Below are 23,203 nucleotides of genomic sequence, written 5' to 3'. Positions count from 1 at the left end.
TACTTGTCCTCTTTTGCTGTAACATGATATGTTGGGAATTCACATGAATCAAAGATGACCCTGAGTGTGAGATAGCACTGTAAATTCTCTGCTAGTCAGAGAAAATATTTTTGTGTTATCAGCTAGATTTAGTAACTATTTCATTGAGTCCTTTAGTCTTGAGAATTTTTACAGTGTGTATTTTAGTGCATGAATTATACTGCTAAGTGTATATAATGTAATGAAAGAACAGGAGGTACCTCAGCATAGTTTCCCTTTATCATAACAATAGGATCAATATAAAACATAACACATTTCAGACCAGTATGTTGTGGTTTTTATGTAAACCAGACGGTGCTTTCTTGTATTTTGATGGGTACTGACTTATAAATCCAATCAAAAACTAGCATTTGTCTGTCAGAACGAGGCTGGATGTATAAGCATCTTTATTCTGACAAAAGAAAAGAAACACATACACAAAAAGTATGAAAAAGTAATGTAACTATCTGTCCTCCCTACCCCCAAAAGCAAACCCTGATCCCAGGGAGTTTTACTGATGATACTGAGACACCTCTGGCTAACCTATTCAAGACTGAAATCCTTCACAGTGATGTAGGATTTCTTTTCTGGACTTCAGTAGATGTTTAGACAGCTGTTAATTCTCTAGTGCCATTTTTTCATTTTATTTTGGCGCTCAGTGGATAAGAGGGTGGATTCTTATAGATTTACTCCATATTTAAACAAAATCTTTGTCTAAAAATGGAAATGCTGGACCAGGAGCAATGAGCTTAGAATTATATTGCAGACTGCCACCGATTAATAACACCACCGTCTCTTTTGATCATCAGTCTCTCCATATAAACTGCTTTCTAGCCTTTTAAAGGCATTGAGTCCTCAATGAATTTTTCACATAACACTGTGCAGTTTGGAAGCTGATGGTTGCAAAGTCCTGTTGGTGAGCGAGATTGATGTTGCAGTACTTAAGAGCTCGCCACTGGTCATGCAGGCTTCTAAGTTTCCAAAATGTAGGAGAAATACTTTGAGAAATGTTTTCAGATGGAAAACAGTATATTAGGAGAGCTCAATCTCCTCTAGGATGATGATAACATTATCGCTGTTCCCTGGTTTACATAGGACTTTTCTCTCCTCAGGTATAATGGTTTTGCTCTGTTCAGGTCAATATTGGTAACTTGTTTTCTTTTACTGTGCTGTTTTAAGTTTGTCTCCAAGTTATTTGCCAGATTCCTGACATTTTGCTTCTGATAATGCAGATGTAAGGAAAAAGAGATGTTAAAAACAAATCCTCTTAAAACTTCACACCTATTCTACATTCAAAATAGGTAACTGGGGTGTTCTGAATGCTGTTTCTGAAAATGGATGCTCGTGTGTAACTGAAAACACTGCGTTCTGTGCTCAGCGTCAGAGAAAAGAGTGCTTTTCTGTCCATATGTCAGTGGTTACTTTCTCTCCCCTGGCAGCACTGCAAGTACTTTTCCTGGAAGTGGGCTACTTTTGCATTCCTTCAGGTGCGTGCCTGTTGGACCCAGAAGTCGTGTTCTAGTTCACAGATAATTTAGTATAGTCCTGGAGATGTAATCAAACTCTTTTTCTGTCCTTCAGCAAATATTTTCACATGATATATAAAAAGTCTTGGATTTTCAAACTGCTTTGCATGTTATTCCAGCTTGTAGATCTCTGAACTAGTGAAAATGCATGCATATTCTGAAAAGGAAAGGGGGGAACAGTGTCTGATTCTGTGTTTTTGGCCTTTGCAAGTGTGTGTTTGCCACTGTTTCCATCTACCAGATCACAGAAGCTAGCTTGTTTATGTGAATAACTTACAATTATCCACATGCCTTGCTGGTAGAAATTTAATGAACGAATTGGGGGTAAAACCTAAACAAAAGTTGCTGAAAGTCTGAATTCTTTGAAGGACTGAACGATGGCGTCAGACTTTGGTATGTGCTGTTAACACTTCAGCTCTGATACGTGCTCTGGGTGTCTCTGTACTGGTGTAAATACATCGGATTTGGCAAAGTATGAGTTGTAATATTTATTGTTGCTGTTTCATAGGAAGTTGAAAAATACAATGGGAGCTAAAATACTTGTGTGTGCAGGGCTAAAATGTGTCCATGCACATCTGTACGTAAAGTCTAATCCTGTAATATTAAAGGTATAAACATGGCATATGACAAGTTTAATCTTCTGGTAGGCTTTGGTGGCCTGGGTGAGATCCAGACTCAATGTGAGCTGCCTGAGCTGGCACGCTATAGAAAAGCTACCAATAGAGCTGACTTATTCTTAATGAATTTGAGAATGGCATTGGTATTTTTCAAAATTAAAAAGGCAATGCTCCTCATTTTTTCTTGAATGTGGATGTGATTTGTAGCCCACCAACAATTTGGAATATCTCTGCTGGTGCTGTAATTTCACCCAGGAAGACTTGGAGGGAATTCTTGATAATGTATTCCGTGTTGGTATTGCTAACCACCTACGTGCATGTGTGCTGTTTTTGTGCTGTTCCTATCTGGGCAAGACTAGGACTGACTTAAAGGTCTTTTTGCCTGAGTCAGAACAATATAAAAATGCAGAGAAGGAGGTTCTTGGCTTGCGAAGATGTAAAATGCCAGACAAATGGGTGGCCTGTGTGAATATTTTTGTTGTATTACATCTGTCATTTCAGCAGACTTGCAGTACTTCAGCAGCATGCAGTATTGATGGATACCTTACAAATGCCTGTTGCAATACCCACCTTGGGACCGTCTGCTTGACGGGTCTCCCTGTGGTTACTGGAACCCAGGAAAGCACCACAGGTCAAAAATGCAATTCAAGTACCATGGCACAGCTACACGTGCTGAAAGCTGAAACCATTGCGACTGGAAACTGTCCACAAACCTCTAATGCCTCTTCTCCTAAATGTTTGCTGTTTGACGAGTTTCCTGTGAAATACTGAACTAGCATCCAACGCCCATTACTGGTCCTCCAATTACATGACTCAGGGTGAAAACCCCCACTCCATGAAGATACCATTTCTTTCTTACTTTATTTGGTTCTGTGAAATAGATCTAAATCTGCCTAAACAATAAGATCAAGGCATTGAAGAGCAACGCGAGACAAAATAAACAGATGCAGATTCAGTCTGGTTTAGTAGATTTTTTTCCGTATACGTTTTCTGCTAACGTCTACTTCAAGAATGGGCTTCTGTTTAATCTGTCAGGTCTGGGAAAGCATTTTAAGTGCAAAACAAGTAGAAAATAATTTCAAATAGCTGAAGGTCTGAACATGTAGGTGCATAGCAGAGTTTAATATTAGCTTGCCTTTTGTGACCTGAAGGAAAATTCAGGGCTATTTGCTAAAAGTAAAAATTGCAAGGCCTAAACCAATTGAATTATGTTACTGACAGGAGGAATATGATACACCGCTGAGCAAAGATTGGTTTTCTTTTCCATCTCTGCTCTTCTCCCAGTTGTTAGTGAATTAATCTCAATTGTGAGCAGCTGCTGAAATAATAAATGCTGCTGCTGCTTAAATGGTAGTTACAGGTATTCTGATTTCTTGAGAGCCCCAAACAGATTTGAAAAGCAAAACCAAAAAGCTCAGCTGGTAAAGCCATCACAGGATAAGGCAGGAAGCCTGCATGACAGAAGTCGTAAATGGAGAAATTCATTCAGTTGAATGCAGCATCCTGGAGGTGGGTGTACGCAGGATTTTGCTGAGCATGTTTAAGCTGGTGCTGCCTTTGAGAGGGGTGGCCGGGTGCCCCCATCTGCTGATTCGAGTTGTTTGAGAGGTCTTGCAACCAGGAGGGAGAGAGAATGGGCACATTTACTCCAGTTTTGTATACTACTTCAAATGATCATTTTCTGAGCATCTCAGAGATGAATGAGGGTAACCTATCTCCGGGTAGCTGACTGCAGCTGTGCCCTGGCCCCCCCTTGCTGAGGGGGAGTCGGAGCTGCTCATCAGTCAGCCCTTCATCTGCCAAGGTTCATGGCCTTGCATTGTAAGGCAAGTCCATGGTGGTGGTGATTTGCCTTAAACACACAGTTCTGTGAATGTTAGAGTTATCTTGATTCAGCAGCCAGGGCTCTAGGACTTGCAGTGGAGGAAAAAATACTATTTTGTTAGGCTTAATACGCAGCTGCTTAGGTAAGTAGCTCCAGCAGTAACGTAAAGGGGACTCTTGTGGTGTGAGAAAACCTGTCCCAATTTAAGCTGTTTTTGTCAAATACATTTAGCTTGGGCAGATGTCACGCATGTGGTTTAGGTATACTGCCCTGGCTGCTAAGTTTGCTGAATAATGCTAATTTTGCTTCACTGCCTCACGGTTTGCAAGCTTGGCCAGACTTGGCAGGGGTTCAGGGGGCATCTGAGCCTGCCCTGGTGTGGGGCTGCGGTGTCTGGGTGGGTTTTCTCCTCTGATTGCTGTTCTGGGAAATAGCGGGCTCCTTTAGTGGCATGTCTCAGAAATGAGCGTGCAGAGACAATCTGTTCTGTACTTGTGGTGCTTTCTCTGTTGGCATCAGTATGGAGTGGAGGGAGGAAATGATTGTGATTCAAATGCTGAAGGGCTGAAGAACAGAAAAAAGGGAGAAGATGCTAGGCTGGGAGATGGAGGACCAGGCACTGGGAGGGAAGAAAGAGAAAGATGTAAGAGCAGGAAAGTGTTGGCAAAAAGAAAGGGGGAAAGGAGGGCGGAAAAAGAGGGAGTGAGGGAATGGAGTGAACAAAAAATGTGAGGGAAGGATTCATGAGCGCCAGGCAGGAACAAGCAGCAGAAGGAGGTTCTGGGGACAAGGGTGGGGGTGGGATGCAGATCACTGACTCTTTAAAGTCTTGGAAGTTTGTACTGTACTGCTGTTTGATATCACTGCAGATGCAAAAATCTGAAATTTTGTGGCAGGTGCTCTCAGTAGAAGATTCCTTTTTGGAGAATTTCATTCTCCAACTATTTGGCTACTTAGCTCTTAAATTAGTTAACTCTGATCAAGAATATTTTATCTATATATTTTGTTTATTTTTTTCTCTATTTTGCCAGCTGGTACATCTTTGAAGAGAGATTTCCTGTGCCCTTCCTCAGATGTCTGTGATATTTCCAAGAGGAACTGTCTTTCTGTAAGTGGAACTCTTCTGTGAATATAAAATTCATAATCTGAATTAGTTGAACACATTAACAGGAAAGTGTGTATGCAGAGAAGTCTAAACAGTTTTAAACATGATTTTTTTAGTATGTAAAATCATTTGCTTGATATTCCCATTGTCTTAACCACAAATTAAATAAGATTTTTCATGATTCGTAATTAAGAATAATGATAGATTTTCAGGGGAAGCTTCTTTTTTGGCTTTGGGCATTTGAAATGAATAGTAAACTTCTATTCTCTAGCTTAGACAGTGATAATAAAAGCAGTACACATCTCTGTCAACATTTGTGAAAAATAAGTCTCTGGGGATTTCTGAATGTTTTATTTAATGATGAGAACAGTAAATCTGTCCTGTGTGGTGTCTGAGTGAGCTGTCTTATATCAAAACATTATTAATTGATTTTTATACTTTACAGCTGTGTTTTGGGAATACGTATTGGAATGAAAGCCAAAAGCTCCCCTCTGGATTGCAAGTCATATTGTAGAAGAGTTGAGTTTTTTTTTTTTTTTTTTTTTTTTTAGCAATGTTGATCAGGAGGAAGAGGGAGGCTGCTGAGCTGCCTACTTAGCTTGGTTTGCCAGCAGTCTTAGAACTAGTTTAGTCATGGGAGCACAGCTCATCAGACCTGTGTATGTATGTAGGTGTTTGAAGATGAAGATGGGTACCCTGTGAGATCTTCATTTATACTTAAATCCATTATTACCATCAGATTGTGAAATTAAGGTTTTACTGGGATTGCTGAAGAACCGTGTATTCGTTTCTTCAGATGTGAGCACCATGGAGATCAGCCTTCAAAGCTGCTGTTCTCTAGAAATAGTGCTTTCTTTGTTAGTAGGTGGTTCTCTACTGGTTTGGAAACTCAACGTGTTTGCCACATGAGGAGGTGAACGTAGCCTGGGGAAGGGAGGAGTGGAGCAGGGGAAGGGAGGCCGGATCCTCCCTTCCCTGGCAAGGGCAGGCTATCAAGCTTGGCTGAAGATGCAGCTTCAGGCTCCGTGAGGAGTCTCAGCATGATCCCTGTGGGCCTCCTGGATGGCGATACCTGGTTTGTCCCAAATGTGGACTGGATAGATCATCATGGTGGCACAGGCAGCCCTGGAGCACGGAGTATGCGAATACAGTCTGCACTGTTCTGCAGCACAGAAGAATACAAAAGTCTAGGAGAAATCCAGCTGCATATTTGGCCATGGTAAAATAATTCACAGAAGTATCATGCAGCATGGCGTTTTAGGAGATGGTTGAGATTGAAACATTGAATCCTCTGGGATCATCATAGCTATTTAAAGTTAAGAGTGCATATAGTACCACAGTTATTTCCTTTAGCGTGCACGTGTTGTCTCCTCTCTCTAAAAATTACAGTCATTCTGCAGACTACTCAAAACAGGAAAAAAAAATGGACTGCCTGTACTAGCTACTCTGGGCTGTGGTTATGAAAGCAAGTATAGGAATTCAGTAGTCAGATTAGTTGTACTGTGAAAATAACAGTTGTGAAAGCTATTGCTTTTTACATAATGATAATTTTCAAATTATCATCAGCTGTTTTTATACAGAATGAACATCAAATATAGATGGCTTACCACATAAACCTCTCAATGAAAAAAAAAACCAAAACAAATGACAAAAGCCACAAATAATGAGATGACTGAATCCTGCAGCACAAACCATTGATCTTTTTTGTCTCAAACAGAAAAAAAACAACCAACCAACCATAAAAAAAAAAAAACAGCCCCCACACCTTCTAATAATTTCTTCTAATTTATACCTAAATAATTTCTTATTTGTCATTAGTGTCAAAGTTAAAGCTTCAGTTATTGACTTAATTGGTCATATTTAACACAAAAGGATTTCATAGTATTAGAACATCTAAGTGTTCTGGTTTTAAATGTAAAATGGTAGAGTAAGTTTCATGTGAAGTAATGTGACCCAGAAGAGGCTTTGGCAACAGGTTCAATTTCAGTGAATCCAGCAAAAATTGCAGAGTTTGCTTTTTCTTGCACCTGCTTTACATAAACATACTGTGCTTGTACCAAAACTGTATTTTGTTTTTGTGAGTATGATAGTCTTACCAGCAATTTCATTTAATCATCCACTGTTTGCTTTTTTTAAAAAAAAGCACTAAATTTAATTTTTAAAGTTGAGATTCTTATGAATGGGAAGACATCAAAGGAGAAGGCCAGTAACTGGGGAAAGAGCCATACACAGTGTAAAACATGGAATAATGAGAGAGAGGCTAAGAGCCTGTTCTGTCACATTTCAGTTTAAAATAGCTGGGGACATAAGGAAATAAGCAAATTATTTGATGAGTTAGCAATGAACTTAGCTGCAGCAATTTGAAGAGAAGCAAGGACAGCCAACAGCTTGTCAATTTGATGGATTGACCCCAAAGTTTATTTAAAAAGAAATCACTCAAGAAAATTTATTGCTTTCATATGCTTTTACCAATGTGTCTGTTCTCAGCTTCTAGCCTGTGAACCACCAGTGGAATTCAGAGCCTGTCCATCATCTGCAAACAAAAGTATTTTTGATAACCGTGCAATTGAGCAATAGAAAACGAATAATTCAATGTGTCTTACAAATGTGCCTGTCCATCATGTGTAAACAAAAGTATTTTTGATAACCGTGCAATTGAGCAATAGAAGATGAATGATTCAATGTGTCTCACAAAAAGCTGAAAAAAATAATTAGAAAGAAAGACAAAAGAAAACTTGGCTGTCAGTGCAGAAGCATCTTCCTGGTGGTCCCCCAGACTTGGGCAGCATGACAATTGATCTCCTCAGCTTTTCATCAGTGGGGCTGCCCGTTTAATTTCGGTCGCCACCCTTGTCTATGCAGTTGCACCACACTGCTCATGCCTGTGTTCATGGTGTTGTTGCTGGAGGTGAGTGGGGTTGTGCGAGTTCCCCTCCCTCTACAACCACTTCCATATCTGTGATGCTTTTCACTATTCTGCCCTTAGATGTTTGTGTATAATTTAACGATGCCAGGGAAGTTGCACTGGGGCTTTGTGGAAAAATTGTCTTGAAAGATGACAGGTAATCTTTCATGAGCTGCTGCTCACTACCTGTTTTCTCCCAGAATTTTCTTGGGGAAGAGGTGCGTCACCTTCTGAAATCAGTTAGAGTTTTTCATAAGCTGAGTGGCTGAGTTGGGAATCTTTAGGTACCCTGAAAAGACCTTTCTTTTTGGTAAGCTCATGCACATGTTAATGGAAGTTGTTTTGCACAGGAAGATACAGGAGAGGTATTTTAAATATCAGTATGAATCCGTAGATATTAGTAATTCTGTCACTGTTAGCTGAGACATCAAATATATGTTAAGGATACTTGAAATTGCTGTGTCTAAGAATCTGCAAAAAATTGTGACAGTCAGGCTTATCTTAATCCAAGTGTAAGGAGGTATAACCAAGTACTCCTGTTCTGAGGGCATTCTCATTCTTTTGTCACTGTAAAATATTTTCTTTATAGCAATCTCTTGGTTATCATTGCTTTTCAGATGCCTCTCAAGGTGTCACCATAGCTCTTTTCATATGTGCCCATTAAAAGTTATTGAATTTAATATATTTTTTCCAACAGAGTATTTGCAAACTCCCATTCAGGTACAAACTATCAGAAGTGCTCTTTTTACCAGTAAATTTTGAAAACAAATTCTTGAAGGAGGAGACACATTATTCACCTAAAGAAAAGAAGGATACTTCTTGGACAGATTAATGTATTTCAAGCTGTGTTCTCCATCCATAATCAGATTTGGGAATGCGGTTTTCTGCAGTGCACCTGCACTTCTTTGACTTGCATTTAAAATATACAAGCAAAAGCTATACCTAAGAGACGTGATGCTCTCTTACCTCCCATGTGATGATAAAATGTGACATGATGTATGCTGTCACTGAGGCAAGAGAGCTGAGTGGTGCACAGAGAGTAAACAGATCACAAGTCCATTTTTCTGTGTCTGTATGGGAAGGGAGGGAAGAGAAGCGGGAGACTTCTTTCAGATTTTGCACTTCATTTTGGGTAAAGTCAGTGTTTTACAGCTGTTAATGGGGAAAAATCAGCTCATGAAATTGTATTAATTTAATAAAGCCTTTAAATCCTTGATTTTTCTTCCAGTACAGAATATTGTTGCAAGAATCCTTTCCTTATCAACAAAGGAGAAGTAATTACCAGTAACATGGTCATATTTTTTCACAAAGCATGGCTATGCATCAATACTCCGTGTATTTTCCTATGTGACTTAAATTCTATGGACTTCCATTAAAATACTTTGAATAGAACTATTTCCAAAATGTGTCTGAGTTAGCTATCTTTCTATAAGGTAGTTGGTTAAGAAGACCATAACAACAAACATAGATGGATGCATGGCCTGTCCCACTACCTTAGCAATCTTTTTGACATCATGCTTGCTCAGTATCGGAAGTTTAGAGAAGAATATGAGAGCAGGCATACAGTGATCTTTACACACTTTATTTCCTCTAGCGTTTAGTAGTTTTTGACTCTTGCATCAGGGGAGACATCATGTGCAAAGTATGCTTTCATTGAAATGTGAAATAAGGAAGCTTTGTGGAGTCTAGTAGTATCTTCTGACAGAGATCCATTGTTTATATGATTTGTAAGGTACTGTCATTATTCTAAATAGGGTATCTGATTATTTCATTTGCTGCCCAATTATAATATTTGGAGAAAAATCAAATGATGGTTTTCCTTTTCCTCTTTTCTATGTTTTCCATGATTTTATAGACCACCTGTTTCCTCTCAACTGTCTGTTCCAGAACGAAGGGCTCATAAACCCGGGCAGCCACTGAAAGAACTTCCTGCTTGCATGTTCCTGCTTCTGTTGCTGGCATAAATGTTCCTATAGTCACACAAAGACACAGAGCAAGGGACCGATACGCCTAAAAATTTACTCTTCCACATCCCTAGATACTTGGAACAGTTCAACTCAGCCAGTTCAACTCTGTGTGGATTCATGGCCATAAGATGGCAGGAACAGCAATAAGCAGATGGACACCTTCTCAGGTGTGTGGGCGTCAACTCTCTGCTCTGTGAATGCTTCTCACCTGGTGTTAAATGGAAATCTGTTGCTTTATCTCTGGCTGTGCTCTACGTACACGCATACAAAGAAATGGTTTCAAACCAGAGACTTGAGAGCTTTTTATTCCGGGGCGGTTAATGTCCAAATGTGCAGGTAACTCTTAGCTTCCAGAAGTAAATGAGTGATGGTGAACCCCCTGCTTAAGCCTTCCAGGGGAGGAGTGAACGCGCTGCCAGCGAGTCCCTGCGTGCCGGCTCCCCAGCCGTCTGTGCTGTGTGCGTGGGCCTCCGCCGCCTCTGCAGCTGGTCTGACGGCGACGTGTGCGTGGATCTGGGCCAGTGGCCAGCTCTGGCCCAGCTCCCGAGGCGGGTCTCTGTGCTGCAGCTTCTAGAGCAGCGCTGGTAGGATGAGAAGACAGGAGAGACAGTCCTGTGGAGGTGGGGAGGGAGGCATGCTGTAAAGGCAGTGTTTGGAGGATACTGGAGTGAGAGGGAGGAATTTGAGCACTGGTATTTGAGGGATATACAAATGTTGCTGCTTTTTGTTCAAGTGGGGTTTGACTTAAAAACCCCAAACACCTACATCCCAGCTGTCAATGGCCTGACAGACCTCATGATGACAAACTTGGCTGTGAGAAGTTGATGGGAATTACCTTTGGGAGGTACACGTGGTCTCGTGTGGTCAGTCAGCCACGCACCCCAGCATTGTGCTTTCATACTTCGATCAGTAGAAGAAATACTGTACTAGAAGCAGCACTGTGTCCAGGAACACGAGTAGTTTACGAGTTGGCAATGGGATCATCATCCATTCGAACCTTCTGGTTCCTACCTGCTCCTTCACCACATCCCTCCACTTACCTGAACTTCTTTACCATCTTTAATGGCACCAGCACAGGGCATGAGTAGCTTCGTTTTCCCCAAAGTTGACCATTTGGCCATGTATTTCCATTTTTTTGCAGGCCTGGCTTAGTAAAGACTTAGTAAAAACTCATGTATGTATGATTGGGGTAATTTGTTAAGAAAGGAAGGATAGCAATGGTTACTGCAGAAGTCTGACTTGTTTAGGAAACCAGGGAAGGGGGGAGAGATGAATTCTTTATTCAAAGTTGGCTAAGTTTTGCAATCTTCTTATGCTTTTTATTTCCTTTCCCCGTCTGTGCTGTTTTAATGTGGTTTACCAGTATGATGACCCCTTCAGGAGTTCTCACTGAAAATGGCCTCTAACTTTCATCTGAACATGCTGATTTCTTCTGCTTCTATAAATTTCACTGTACAGCTGGAATAGCCGTGCTTCACTAGTTTAACACAAAACAGAGATGCATTTATTAGCTGGATAATGTCTGTGCTTCTGGAGTCAAGTCATATTTGCATTTGGTAGAGTTTATGGAAGGCTGTTTTCTCAGTAGAGGGATTGTGGAAAATGCATCATGCAAAATCCTCAGGAATATTATTTTCAGCAAGTGTCACGTACCAGATGGCTTTGCAACCTATTTAGCTATCTGTTTTTGTTAATCTTGCTTTGCTTGCTTGAGACCTCAAAACTTAATTTCCCCACCTGCTGATAAATATAGGGTCATAGGAATCGCCACGTTGGGTCAGACCATCTGTTCTTTAATTAGGATTAGTAGCAGATGCTTGGGATGATGATGCACAAAAATCTACAATAGGCAGTTATGATAATAATGTGCTCCAGGGAATCTCTCTCTGGGATCCTGTTAGTTCAGCTTGTGTTGTGAAGCTATTTATTTTTAAATATTTTCTACTGTGATGCCATTTTATCTTTTGTTCTCCTCTTTAACATTGCTAAGCTTTTGGCTTGGCAGTCCTGCATCCCTCACAGTGAGTTCCCTGGGTAGACAAACGAGGTCTCTTTGGGTGGGGAACTTGTCAACTTTCAATTTAGTTGAATCCTTCCTTCCTTGTCTCTTGTGTTATTCAGGGAAAGAAATCCTTGGTCTACCTCTCCTCTGCCATTTAAAAAATCTTTTTCTTGGGAAAAAAATTGTATTCTTTCTGATTCTTCTTCATGCTTTTCGATATTCTTGATTCCTGTGTCCAGAAGGAGAGAAAAACATAGCTGTGGCAACTGGCTGATTCAGATTTCCCACCGTGCTTCAGTTGAGAAAACACCACTGATGCCTATAAGAGAAAATATTTTCTTACGCTACAGAAGAAGTATCATTTATACAAAGTACCTTCAGTATTTTAGTTTTTATTTGAGGAAGATGAGCTTTGTTGTAATAGTGAAGGTGCCTTTGCAATGGGCATGCTACAGTTCTGCAGCAAGGTGACGGGTGTTTGCAGCTGCTCTCCAAGCTGCTTTGAGCAGAGCATGGCACAGGACTGAAAGGTGGGGAGAGTTCCTTCTCAGGGCCATGGGTGTGCCTGCGTTTCCCTTGGCAGCCCTCGATCTGAAATGAGAAACTGCACTTCTTTTCTTACTGCAGCTGGAGTGGTGCTTAAAGAAGTGCTCAACTGGGGGACAAACATCGCTTGCTGGTAGTAACAGCGATGCCACTAGCTAAACAGCAGCTCCCAAACCAGGGGCTGTGGCAGCACAAATGGGCATGGACACAAGATACCAGTTACTGTTTGGGGGGGGGGGGGAGGTTGTTACACTGTGCTGATCTGAAATAAATTTAAGAGCAATTGATAGAGAAACCATTTGATGTAGATTATGCCTGTAATTTTAAATGTCTGTGCAAAAGGGATCTCAGTTGTCTTTGTACTTGCCTCTTTTTATTTCTGTGGGGCCTTATTTCCTGATGGAGTATTGCTCATGAAGTGCCAGCCTCCCTCTATCACTTCCATTTTTCTATATGCATTCTTAGAAAACTCATTAAACCTCGAGGTGAGTGTAAGTTAGTAGTTGAAGGAACCAATAGGCTTTGAGTGAAGGGAGGTAAAATTATGGGGAGGAGAAACGGGTTTTGGTTAGATACATGAATAGAGAAATGAGGTGTTGAACATTATCCTTACCAGCAAAGGAATGCAGTTTTTTCTAACCTGCTTCTAAGCATCAGAGCCAGAAGCCTGTGTTGTGTTGTGCTCAGGTTTCCAAGGAGATGGGAGATATTTTTGCAAAACTGAGAAATTGAGAAATCATGGAAAGAGGAATTTTAAATTGCATGTCAAACCACAAAATGCAGTGGCACGGCAGATTTGTAATACAAAGTATTTTAAGGGTAGAACTTAAATGCTGTACAGCTGAAATCCTTTCTCACCGATGGTAATGATTAGCATTTATCTGAGAGCTATTTTAGGATGATAAACAACATACTTTTCATTTTCAACTGCTTGGAGAGAAGAGTAAGTGCCCAGATAAATAGATGCTATTTATCACCAAGTCTGCAAGAATTCTTTACCCAGAATTAAAAATCCTAAAGTGTTCCTAAGAAATTAAGATGGTTTGAAAATGCTGGAGATCCAGCTCTTGAAATACTAGTTGGCTTGAGAGTGTTGAATGAATAGGTATTACAGATGGAGCAGTCCAGGAATGTTCTGTGTCTAGGATGTTAAAAGCTGCTTAAGATTATATGAAGTTATTTGTCAACTTCTTGAGGAAACTGGAAATTTTCAGTTGATGACAGCATATGTGTAGCATCCAACTTTTTTTTGCATGTAAGAGTTAAGACACAATGTGGTAAAACCTGCTTAGATGCCAGCTTATGCTTTGGAGTACTGGGTAGCTGCAGGACACCCCATGAAGCCAGAAGAGTGGACTAATTTTGCTAATCGTGGACATGTGCCGTGCATCGTGAAAGAACTTGTAAATTAATAATCAAGAGATGGACTTCTCTGTAGTGGTATGACAATTTTCACATCCTAGAATATCTTGGTTTGCAGCATTGCTAGGACCTGTGGGTCTGCAGCAGACTCTGGCACAAAGAGTGGCATCTGAGCTTATGTGGTACAAAGTGTGTACTCTGCTATATGGCATGTATAATCTTAAGCTTTCTTCTAGCCATACATTACTGTAGATATGTCATGGTTCTACTTGCCTGTATTTGTTTCATCTGATTTTAATCATGGCTTTGCTTCTGCACCTGTGCTATCACTAAGAGGCTGGTCAGCATCTTTATCACTCTGGTTGTGATACTGTTTCTGTACCTCAGGCATGGCTGGCAGGTGGAGCAGATAGGTAGGGCACGTAGCAGGACATCACAGGGAGGGGCTCTGTGAATCCCTGTGAAAACTCAGTAGGAGAAGGGTAGGTAGAAACAATACTGTCGTCAGTTTGAGCTGAAAGCCAAGGTGGGATTGCAGGAGGGACTCTAGTTAGTATTGTTGGGAAAAGGCCAGGGGTTTAATGAACATGGGTAAAACTTTGGCTGCAACGTGAGCGTAACTGAGATGGTAAATCATGCAGCAATGAACTGTCTGCTGGGAATTGGTGTCCCTCAATATGCCTTGTCTGGGGGGAGCCAGCACTGGCATTACTGGCTCCCCAGCTGTTCATAGTTTTTCTTCCTGTTAATTCCATAAATTAATGAAGGTATTCTTCTCAAGCAGGTAATAATGTGACTTTTAAAGACAGAGGTGCATGATTTGTTAAAAACTTTTTTGTTTGTAATTTTAGAATGTCATTATATAAGGAAAAAAAAAAAACAAAAACAAAATGTAAAGCACAGTATTAAGCTTTCTGGTAAAAGCAAAATGTTGTATCCTATATTTTTATATGCTTAAAATTTATGCTCTATAAAACAACATTTTGCTGACATGCAGCTTCAGGATAGCTTCATACTGCTTTTGGTTTTGAGACTTAGGATTTGTTTAATTGAATATTCCAGGATGAAGTATTCAGCTGTATTTACTATGTAATATGTCAAAGCTTAATTTCATTCTATCACCCACTAAAATCTTTGGACATAGATACAAACAAGCAAACAAAGTGAAGAAGTATTTTGTTTGTATTAGTGAATGTATTTGTAATGTTGTTTTTGAAAACACTGCTGTTTTGGGAAAATAATACAGAGGTCCACAAAATAGTAAAACCTACAAAATAGTAAAATTACAGAAGTTTGAAGATCATGAAATAGTTAAAGGATATGTTGCTGATACAAAAAAGACATCTTGACCAGCTGTATATGACTACATTCCTTGCTTATGCATACTGCTTTTTGAAGTACTGGGCCTCTGAACTGCAAGAATGATGCAAGCTTTACCTTTGCTTGAAAAACAGGATGTTTTTGATACTAAAGTAATAGAAAAATGTGAGACGAGTGATTTAGGAGATATAGTTTGAATAAGGTGGAAAAAAAAGGACCAAAAATGCAAAAATTTTAGGAAATAATACAATTAAATATTGTATTAAATAATACAATTAAATAAAATTGTATTAAATAATGCAATTAAATATTAGGGAGGCTTAAATTGCCTAGTCTGTAGGGGCAGTTGCTCAGTTGTTCACAACTGCACTTCCCATTTCTGCCCATAAATGAGTTCATGATTTTAGCTTAGTGATGTGTATAAGTAGTGAAAGCAGAGGAAACTATATAGGGGCCAACTGGTGAGAAGAATATATGTGTGTGTGTGTATATATATATATATATATGTACATATATATTTTTTATTATTATTATTTTTTCTTGCTGGTTTTGGTACCTGGGTTACTTGGGGCAGAGTGAGCTCTAATGCCACAGTCAGTGCTTCAGTCATGTAGGCATGCATTCAAGACTTCCCTGAAGACAGCAAAGTGAAGATTTTTTGGTGAAGGAGGTTCCAGTGAAACCTCAAAGATGAGAGGAATTTCAAAAGGAAACTAAAATGATCATCTGTCATGAGAGATTCATTGGCTGCTATTCAGAACAGAAAACTGTGCAAAATGCTTGTGGCCAGCTAAATGAATATGAATGTGTTACATTTTTCCACCCCTTTTGCATGCATAACAGAACATGCCTGAATCAAAATGGGTTAGGCAGATCATAGTTGGTTAATGACCACTTGGTATTTAAAACTTTCCTGGAAGAAAATACATTGGTTTGGTTTAAATCAATTTTATGCTGAAGGACTTACGAAGCTTTTGTGAAGCTTTTACATCGCTGGTGAGTTGTCCATTCGGTTAGCTCCCATATAGAACTGACATCAGGTTTCATTAGAAATAGGGTTTGCTGCTGTGAACATTGAGTTTCTTAAAGCACATGGGAATAGCCCTTCCTAAATATAGCTTTTCTTTAGTAATTTTATCCTCAAGGACCAATGAGTAGGGTATCCCAAACTGTATACATCTTGCTCAAGGAAGGGTCTTGTTTGTGGTGTGTGTTTGGATGTAAAGTCAGAGAAACTACTGTCTGCGTTAGATTTAGCAATGAAAATAGTAAATACAAGTCTGAGAAATGTTTTATTTGCTGTAGAAATCAGCGTGGTGAGCTAGGCAGAGATTTTGTAGGAAGAAGTGGCCATCTAAAGAATTGAGGATTCATATAGTAATTGTGTAGACAAAAGTTGTCTCACAGTGCATCAGCTTTTCTGGATTTGTCTTTTGCTTCCGATGTTTAGAAGTTTTACTTTGTCATTTGCTGTAGAGAAAACATGTTTAAAGTTTTAATCTCTAGGTGACAGCACAGTGCACTGTTCTCTACAGCGGGCAGGTGCCAGCAAACCGTGTTGGTGGGTGCTGTTCTGCCGTGGGAGATGTGAGCCACCTCTGCTCTTCCTGCCTCCCCTGGGGAGTCAAAGTGGGTACGGTGAGCAGCGGGTGCTGCTTGTGCCCCAACCTGCCAATCCCCACAGCTTGCGGTGTCTCAAAGCTGCACGCCTGTGTGCACGCATGCCCTCTGGTGACAGTGGAGCATCTTTGAAAGTTCAGGGAAACGCAACAAAATACTGAAAATAAAAAGCTCTCAGTTCAGGAGGGTTATTATGCTCTCCCCCCACGAAACAGAGTGGGACGGAGGTGCTAGTGATGTGATAATTTGTGTGGCAACTGTAAAAGCTTTCAAACTGTGTAGGCTTAACTCTTTTCCCATCTCTTTGTAGTTGCCATGGCTTTTAAATAACTGCATGTTACAGTTTGTGCGGTGACTTTCTCTTCAGGTCGCACTTCCAGCAGCCCTTCAGGGGGCCCTCACTCTCAGGCACCCATTGGTTCACCCCCCTTTTCTCTCTTCTGTCAGCTGCTGCCAGTGTTGAGTTAGATCAGAAGTGAGCTTCCATTCGTCCTAGTGAAGCCATCAGTTAAATGCATGCTTTGAATCCAGATCAGTTCTTCAGTCTGGCTGCCCTCCTGCAGCAGGAGCTTGGCTTGGCCAGGTGGGATCACTGGCACTGAAGTCCAGCCTAGGCACTGGAAAACGTAGAGCTGTTCTGAATTTGTCAATATTTGGTTAACTTGCAAAGCCTTTGTAGATACAACTTTTTTTTTTTTTTTTTTTTAAAAAAAAAAGGAAGAGAAAGTTATTTTTTATAAGGATTTGAGGAAAAAATTGCTTTCTTTTGTTTCATCTCCATTTAATGAAATTGGGCATTACAGTTCTGCATGTTGGGTATCATTCTCTCTGTCAGTGAAATCCTCCTCTTCCTTCCTAGCTGCTGTAAATTTACTGCTGCAGTGTCCTGCTCTTTGCTTCAGATCAGTGGCTCGGTCTGAATTCTCACCAGCTGTAGAAACATGACAGAATAATTTTCTTTTTATGAAAAATTCTATGTGGTGTTGTGTAGTTGGTTTCTTCCTCCTTTCTGCCAGTTCTTCTCTGCTGCTGAGCTTTCCATGTGAACCCACTTACTTATACTTGTGTTACTTGAAGGAGCAAGAATTATGAGAGAAGTCCAAGGACAGACTACAGACAAGACATCAGTCCTTTTTTGTGATCCCGATGTGATGTGAACACCTAAGTCCCACCAGCACATATGTAGCCCTGGTCTGATGGCTCTGAGCCATGTGCATCTTGAGGCCTGGCTGACACGTCTCTGAGCAAATTGGTTTTGTTCTTGGAGAAGTCCGTTTTGAAAGGATCTCTGTTGTCTTGAACAAGTCAGAGGGGAAGAGAAATAGTTAGGGAACTTAAGTTTTCCTGCTTAGAGTAGGATCTTTAAGGCTGGACTTCACTAGATGCCAGCTTTAAAAAGCAAATGCCAGTGGATTATGGGGAAAGAGGAGGGAAACATACCTGCCTGTACAAAATTGTGTTGTATGAAGTAATAGTATACCATCATACAAAATAAATGGAATATGCAGTGGTGTGAGTTGAGGTGTATTTAATAGTGGTAAAGCAGCATTGCTTTTTGTTAGCAGGACATTGTCCTTTGGAGATTGTAAAGGTGGACCTGGCTGTGGTGACACAGCACCTCTGCCTGCCTGTTCTCCGTGCTCCTCTCCTTGAGGCTCTTCATTACCCAGCAGTTAAGAAGTCACCTTTATGGTGCTCCGTGTATCGCGTTACCTGGAGCGTTGGAATCATTATTCAGTTTGTAAAATGAGTACCTCGTGGAAGTCTTTGGAGCTAATTAGATGCCTTCTTTCCAAGAGCCATCCCTCCGTAAGCAGAAACAACAGAAGCACGGTACTGTGCCGAGCCCCAGAGAGGCTGAAACTTTTCCCCAGCTGCTGCTTGGGCTTGGCAAGTTGTGTCCGTTTCATTGCTCACATTTACATGTCCGAGCTCTAAACAGAAACCTCAGGGTGTAGTACTGCTTTTAACATATAGTAAATATTGTTTGCCTTTTTTAAAAAAAGGCTAAATGAAATGTGCGTTCTAAGCTTTAACAAGTGTCCTTGTAAACATTTTATCCAGCTTTAAAACTCATCTAATCTTTAATGGGTTTTTAAGAGGCCTGGTAAATAAAAGGTATTTACTTACTAATGCTCTCACCCACAGATTTAAGAAAAAAATTGCTGTGGCTGAAAGCCGTTTAACAATTTCTTAATGGAGTGGTGTTGAGAATAAAACAAAAGTGTTCTAACAGCACAGGTCTTTGACAGCTGGGGAGGCGAAGGGAAACTCATCAGTGGTGCCAAATCCGGAAGGTGACTGTATGCAGATCAGCACTGAGACAAGAGCCTGGTGCTACTTGCACGCTTGTTCCAGCAGTCTGTTTCCTGTTAAGTTGATCTGATGCTTATGACTTTTTACAGCTGTTTGACCTGCAGAAGCTAATTTTAGCTGCATTATGGTATACCAACAAGTACGCCACGTATTAATCTCACTCTCTTTTCGTGTCTTTTCAGCAGATTTAGGGAAGCATTTAACTGGATCTTAACTAATTCCTCAAAACAAATCTTTCAGACTAATACTGTAGAACAAAAAAAGCATTTTTTTTCTGAAAACATTTTCCTTGGCTATTTGCTTACACCATCATTCTGTTTGACACCAGTCCTCCATTTGATATGATGTCTTTTGGTTAATTAAAATTACTTTAGATGAACTCTGTCCTAACTGAAACCAGGACACTAATATGAATACACTGTGGAAAAGACATCTCCATTTCTCTATATCTACTCCTTTCTCTACCTGAAGTGTTAAAATTTATCTGTATATTTCATGAAGCTTTGAAAAAGTGACTGAGACTGTTGTTTCTCTGTAGGGAGATGACATTTTCATTTTTTGCTTTTACCTTAGTGCCCTGCTGCTGTAATGACTGCTCACTGTTATTCTGTGGATAGCTCTGGTAAAAGTGTGTTTGTGGAACAGACCCATGAACTTCGTAGCGTGTCTTAAAGAAGTTGCTGAGAGCGTGTTTCAGGTCTGTTTCAAAGATACAACATGCTTCATCCACAAACTTTCTGGGTTTGAAACCGTAGATGGAAGCAAGCGAAATGTCTGTCTATGGAGTGAGTAATGTCCATAATGGACGGCACGTGTAAGGTCACGGTGCTGAGGAGATCGATTCCACCAGATGCTCAGCTGTCTCCTAGCCTCCAGCTGCTGCTTCACACCCAGATTGCTTGGAAAGTATTTGCGGTAATAGGAAAGGTGGACTCTGGTGTATTTTAGGCATCTTGGACTAAAAAAAAGGTTTTGTTTCTTGTTGGGCTCTATCGCTTTAGAATTGTTTGATTTCTGAGTCCATTTTGAAATTCAATCGTAATATTAAAAGAGGAGAGTAATAATCAGAAAGTCCATCTACTTCTTTTTGATCTACTACAGAGTTTCTTCTGGTATATCTTCTTATAGGTTATTGTTTGTGTTTTTTTTGAAAACATGGTTACTTTGTATCCTACAAACAACTGACAAAAGAACGTATTGTCCTGAGGGCTATATATGTGCACAATTTCCATGTGGATCGTGGAGCTTCAGAAAAGTTTTATGCAAAATAACATCTCCCTTTTTTTCTTTGTTCAATGAAATTTATGCTTATCATATTCTGTTCTAAAGCTGTCATTGAAGTTCTGTTGTGAAGTGGTGTGTTTGTGCTTTCTTTGACCTCAGTTTTTTGATATCTGGTGAGCTATTTGTTTAGTACGAAGGTGTCTTTGAAAAGAGAAAATACACACCTGTGTGCTGCTGATTCTCTGTTGCTGCTGTCCTCATTTGTTGTCATGAGGAGTGGTGGAGTAAATAGTTGAATCCCTGAAGGTATGTAGATTAGTAATGCAGTGATGGCTTTAATGATAATGCTGCATAAGCAGTCTTTTTGCAAGGAAATTTAGTGCAGTAGTGCCAGTACTATGATTTGGTCTTTTGTAGCAGTCTTTCCGCACAGTGCAATTCACAGCACAGTTGAAAAATGAGAAGTGACAGTTCCTTGTTCCACTGTAAATGGCTTAATAAAAAATTATGATCCATGCCAGAACTTTTAATTGATCTTTTTATTCATAAGTGTTAATAATCATCCTGAAATACTGGCAAAATGAGGGGGAATATGAAAGCAATTACTTCAATTTTTGTTAAATGCCTGGATTTTTCTCATAACCTTCTAATTGAAACACTTTCACAGAATGCTGAAATTAAAGCTGCTTACAGATCGTTGGGATTCTCCTTTTCAATATCTAAACTAGTGTTGTAAATACATGCATACAATATGTCTTTACAAAGCTGTGTATTTTTATGTGATATTTAGAGAGAGAGGCTCTTAAATGGTTTTGATGCATATGATGTTATATTTGGTAAAATCTGCCAATGTTTTTTCTTTCCCATTTGTAATATCTTATTACTTATTTTTCATGGAGTTTTTGCAATAATACCGTACTGAGATGGTTGTTGAACTGTTGCTGCCCAGTGCTACTTGTCTATGTCCTTCTTGGCCAAGGTTTTTGTGTAGTTGTCCTGTGAGCTAAGTAGGATATCAAACTGTACGTGGATAGTTCCACTGTCTTGTGTGTGTGTATATAGTATCTACATGAATATATCTGCAGAAATATAATTGTACAGATCACGTATTTTAAAAGGCATAATATAAATACCTTTAAAAATGATTCTGAATCTTCTCAGAGTGTCATCTTCAATTATTAGGTGCTTCTCCACTACCCAGTATTTTCCCAGCAGCTACAATAAGTGTCAGGAAATTGGTGTGCAAGAAGATGGGAAATTCCAAGAAAAAGATACAGAGAATAATTTTTAACTGCTACCATGTTCCTTTAAGGAACCAGAGTTTACAAATACTTCTGCTCAATTTGAAAGTTGTAATCAACTAAAATGAGATTCTATAATAACAAGTATTTGACAGCATTAATGACAGATGATACTGATATCCCAGCTTTTACTGCTGAAATGCATTCTTAAGAGTGCCTTTCATGCTGAGTTATCCTTAAGTGGATTTATCCTTGATGAAAATATTGATATGCTTGGCAGTTCACAACGCTGGAGGGGCATTCCAACGTTTCATGCTCTTGGAATTTAAGCCTACAGTTCTTCAAAAGGTGGAGTGTGTCAGAAGTTCAGATGAGCCTGAGTTCCAGTAACTTCAGTCTGTGAGCTTCCTTGATTAAACTCTTAATTTTTTAGATTCATCTACTGAATGTAACTATACTTTGTTGGATTTACATAATTTTCTCTTCTGTTGCTATGCTAATCCCTTGTGGAACTCCACAGGTAAACGGCAGGAAAGCCTCTATTCCATGTTCCTCTTGCTACTGTTATTCTAAGACATAAGGAGTTTTTTCAGCGTAGCTCTTACTGCATGGAAAAACCCTGGAAGGCAGCTGTGGACAGTGTGAAGTATTTCTTATTGGCGTGCAAGTAATGTGGCATCTCCTAGATGAATAGCCACCCAGCTCACTTATTTTCTGCTGTGTGATAGCTGTACTGGCTAGAACAGAGCAAGCATCCCGGGTTAAGTCTGCTACTTGGTTGCAGTTCTGCCCTGATCTGTGTTGCTGTGTCAGTCTCGTGTTCTCTTCACCATTGCTTTCTGGATTTCTCTTTGAAGCACCCTGCTTGTTTCTCGGCTTTTTGCATTTCATCTCTTGCCACTGCTCAGTACTTCAGCAGGGTGTAGAGTTACTCCCCCCGACATGTACTCACTGTTCAAACAAATTCAGCTGCTTGCTTGAACCATCAGCTGTTGGAGCTGGAGTGTGATGAGTTTTCCAAAAGGGCTTCCTCTGTACTATGTTTGTCTGTACATTTTTTTTGAAAGTCGGTAAACTAGTATGGTATGGTATGGCATGCTCTGTTATATTTCAGGTGAAGGTTGTGTAGTTTTCACTTGTGTTCAGATGTTTTGTTTGAAGTGGAGTTAATTTTTCTGTTGATGGAAACTGTCAGTAATTTGGCATCTGTTAAAACAAACATTTGCACTGCTAGATTTAAAAGCAATCTCTATTCCTGCCTTGCTGTGCTAAACTTGAGCATTGTTCTAAAAATATGGATCGTCTTTTCTGAACATTAAAGATTATGCAATTCTCTGTATATAATTGCTTGCTGAAGAAGATGATGTCGTTGATCTTTGGAGTAAGCAAAGTTACTTGCTCAGAGCTGTAATATAATTTCCAAACTGTGATATGTAATTGATGCCCAAAAATGATCTTTTGGGGTCCCATTTGGAACCTGGATCTACCATGAAAGCAGTGGCCTAATACAGGTAAATCGACCTGGGTTTTGTGCTTAGCTGTCTAGGGCATGTGTGTGTGCACGGCCAGGAAGGAGGAGGGGAGGGAAGATGCCAGCTGCCTGCAGTTC

The 23,203-nt window shown here is 40.0% G+C and overlaps 1 protein-coding gene across 12 annotated transcripts in view; it reads left to right on the top strand.

The window, feature by feature from the left end:
- The window catches only part of SIPA1L1 (signal induced proliferation associated 1 like 1), a 203,295-nt gene that overhangs the window by 77,809 nt on the left and 102,283 nt on the right, over nucleotides 1–23,203 (top strand). For 10 of the 12 annotated variants that reach the window (XM_068684113.1, XM_068684112.1, XM_068684100.1 and 7 more), the window contains one exon: nucleotides 5,018–5,094. The exons of the other annotated variants lie outside the window; for them this stretch is intronic. The gene's annotated coding sequence lies outside the window, so the exon portion shown is untranslated. The remainder of the gene's footprint in view (nucleotides 1–5,017; nucleotides 5,095–23,203) is intronic. 12 annotated transcript variants of the gene reach the window in all.

This window comes from Anas acuta, chromosome 5, assembly GCF_963932015.1.
Source record: "Anas acuta chromosome 5, bAnaAcu1.1, whole genome shotgun sequence".
Classification (NCBI taxonomy): Eukaryota; Metazoa; Chordata; class Aves; order Anseriformes; family Anatidae; genus Anas; species Anas acuta.
The sequence above is the reverse complement of the archived record's forward strand: the minus strand, read 5'-3'. Positions and strand labels throughout refer to the sequence as shown.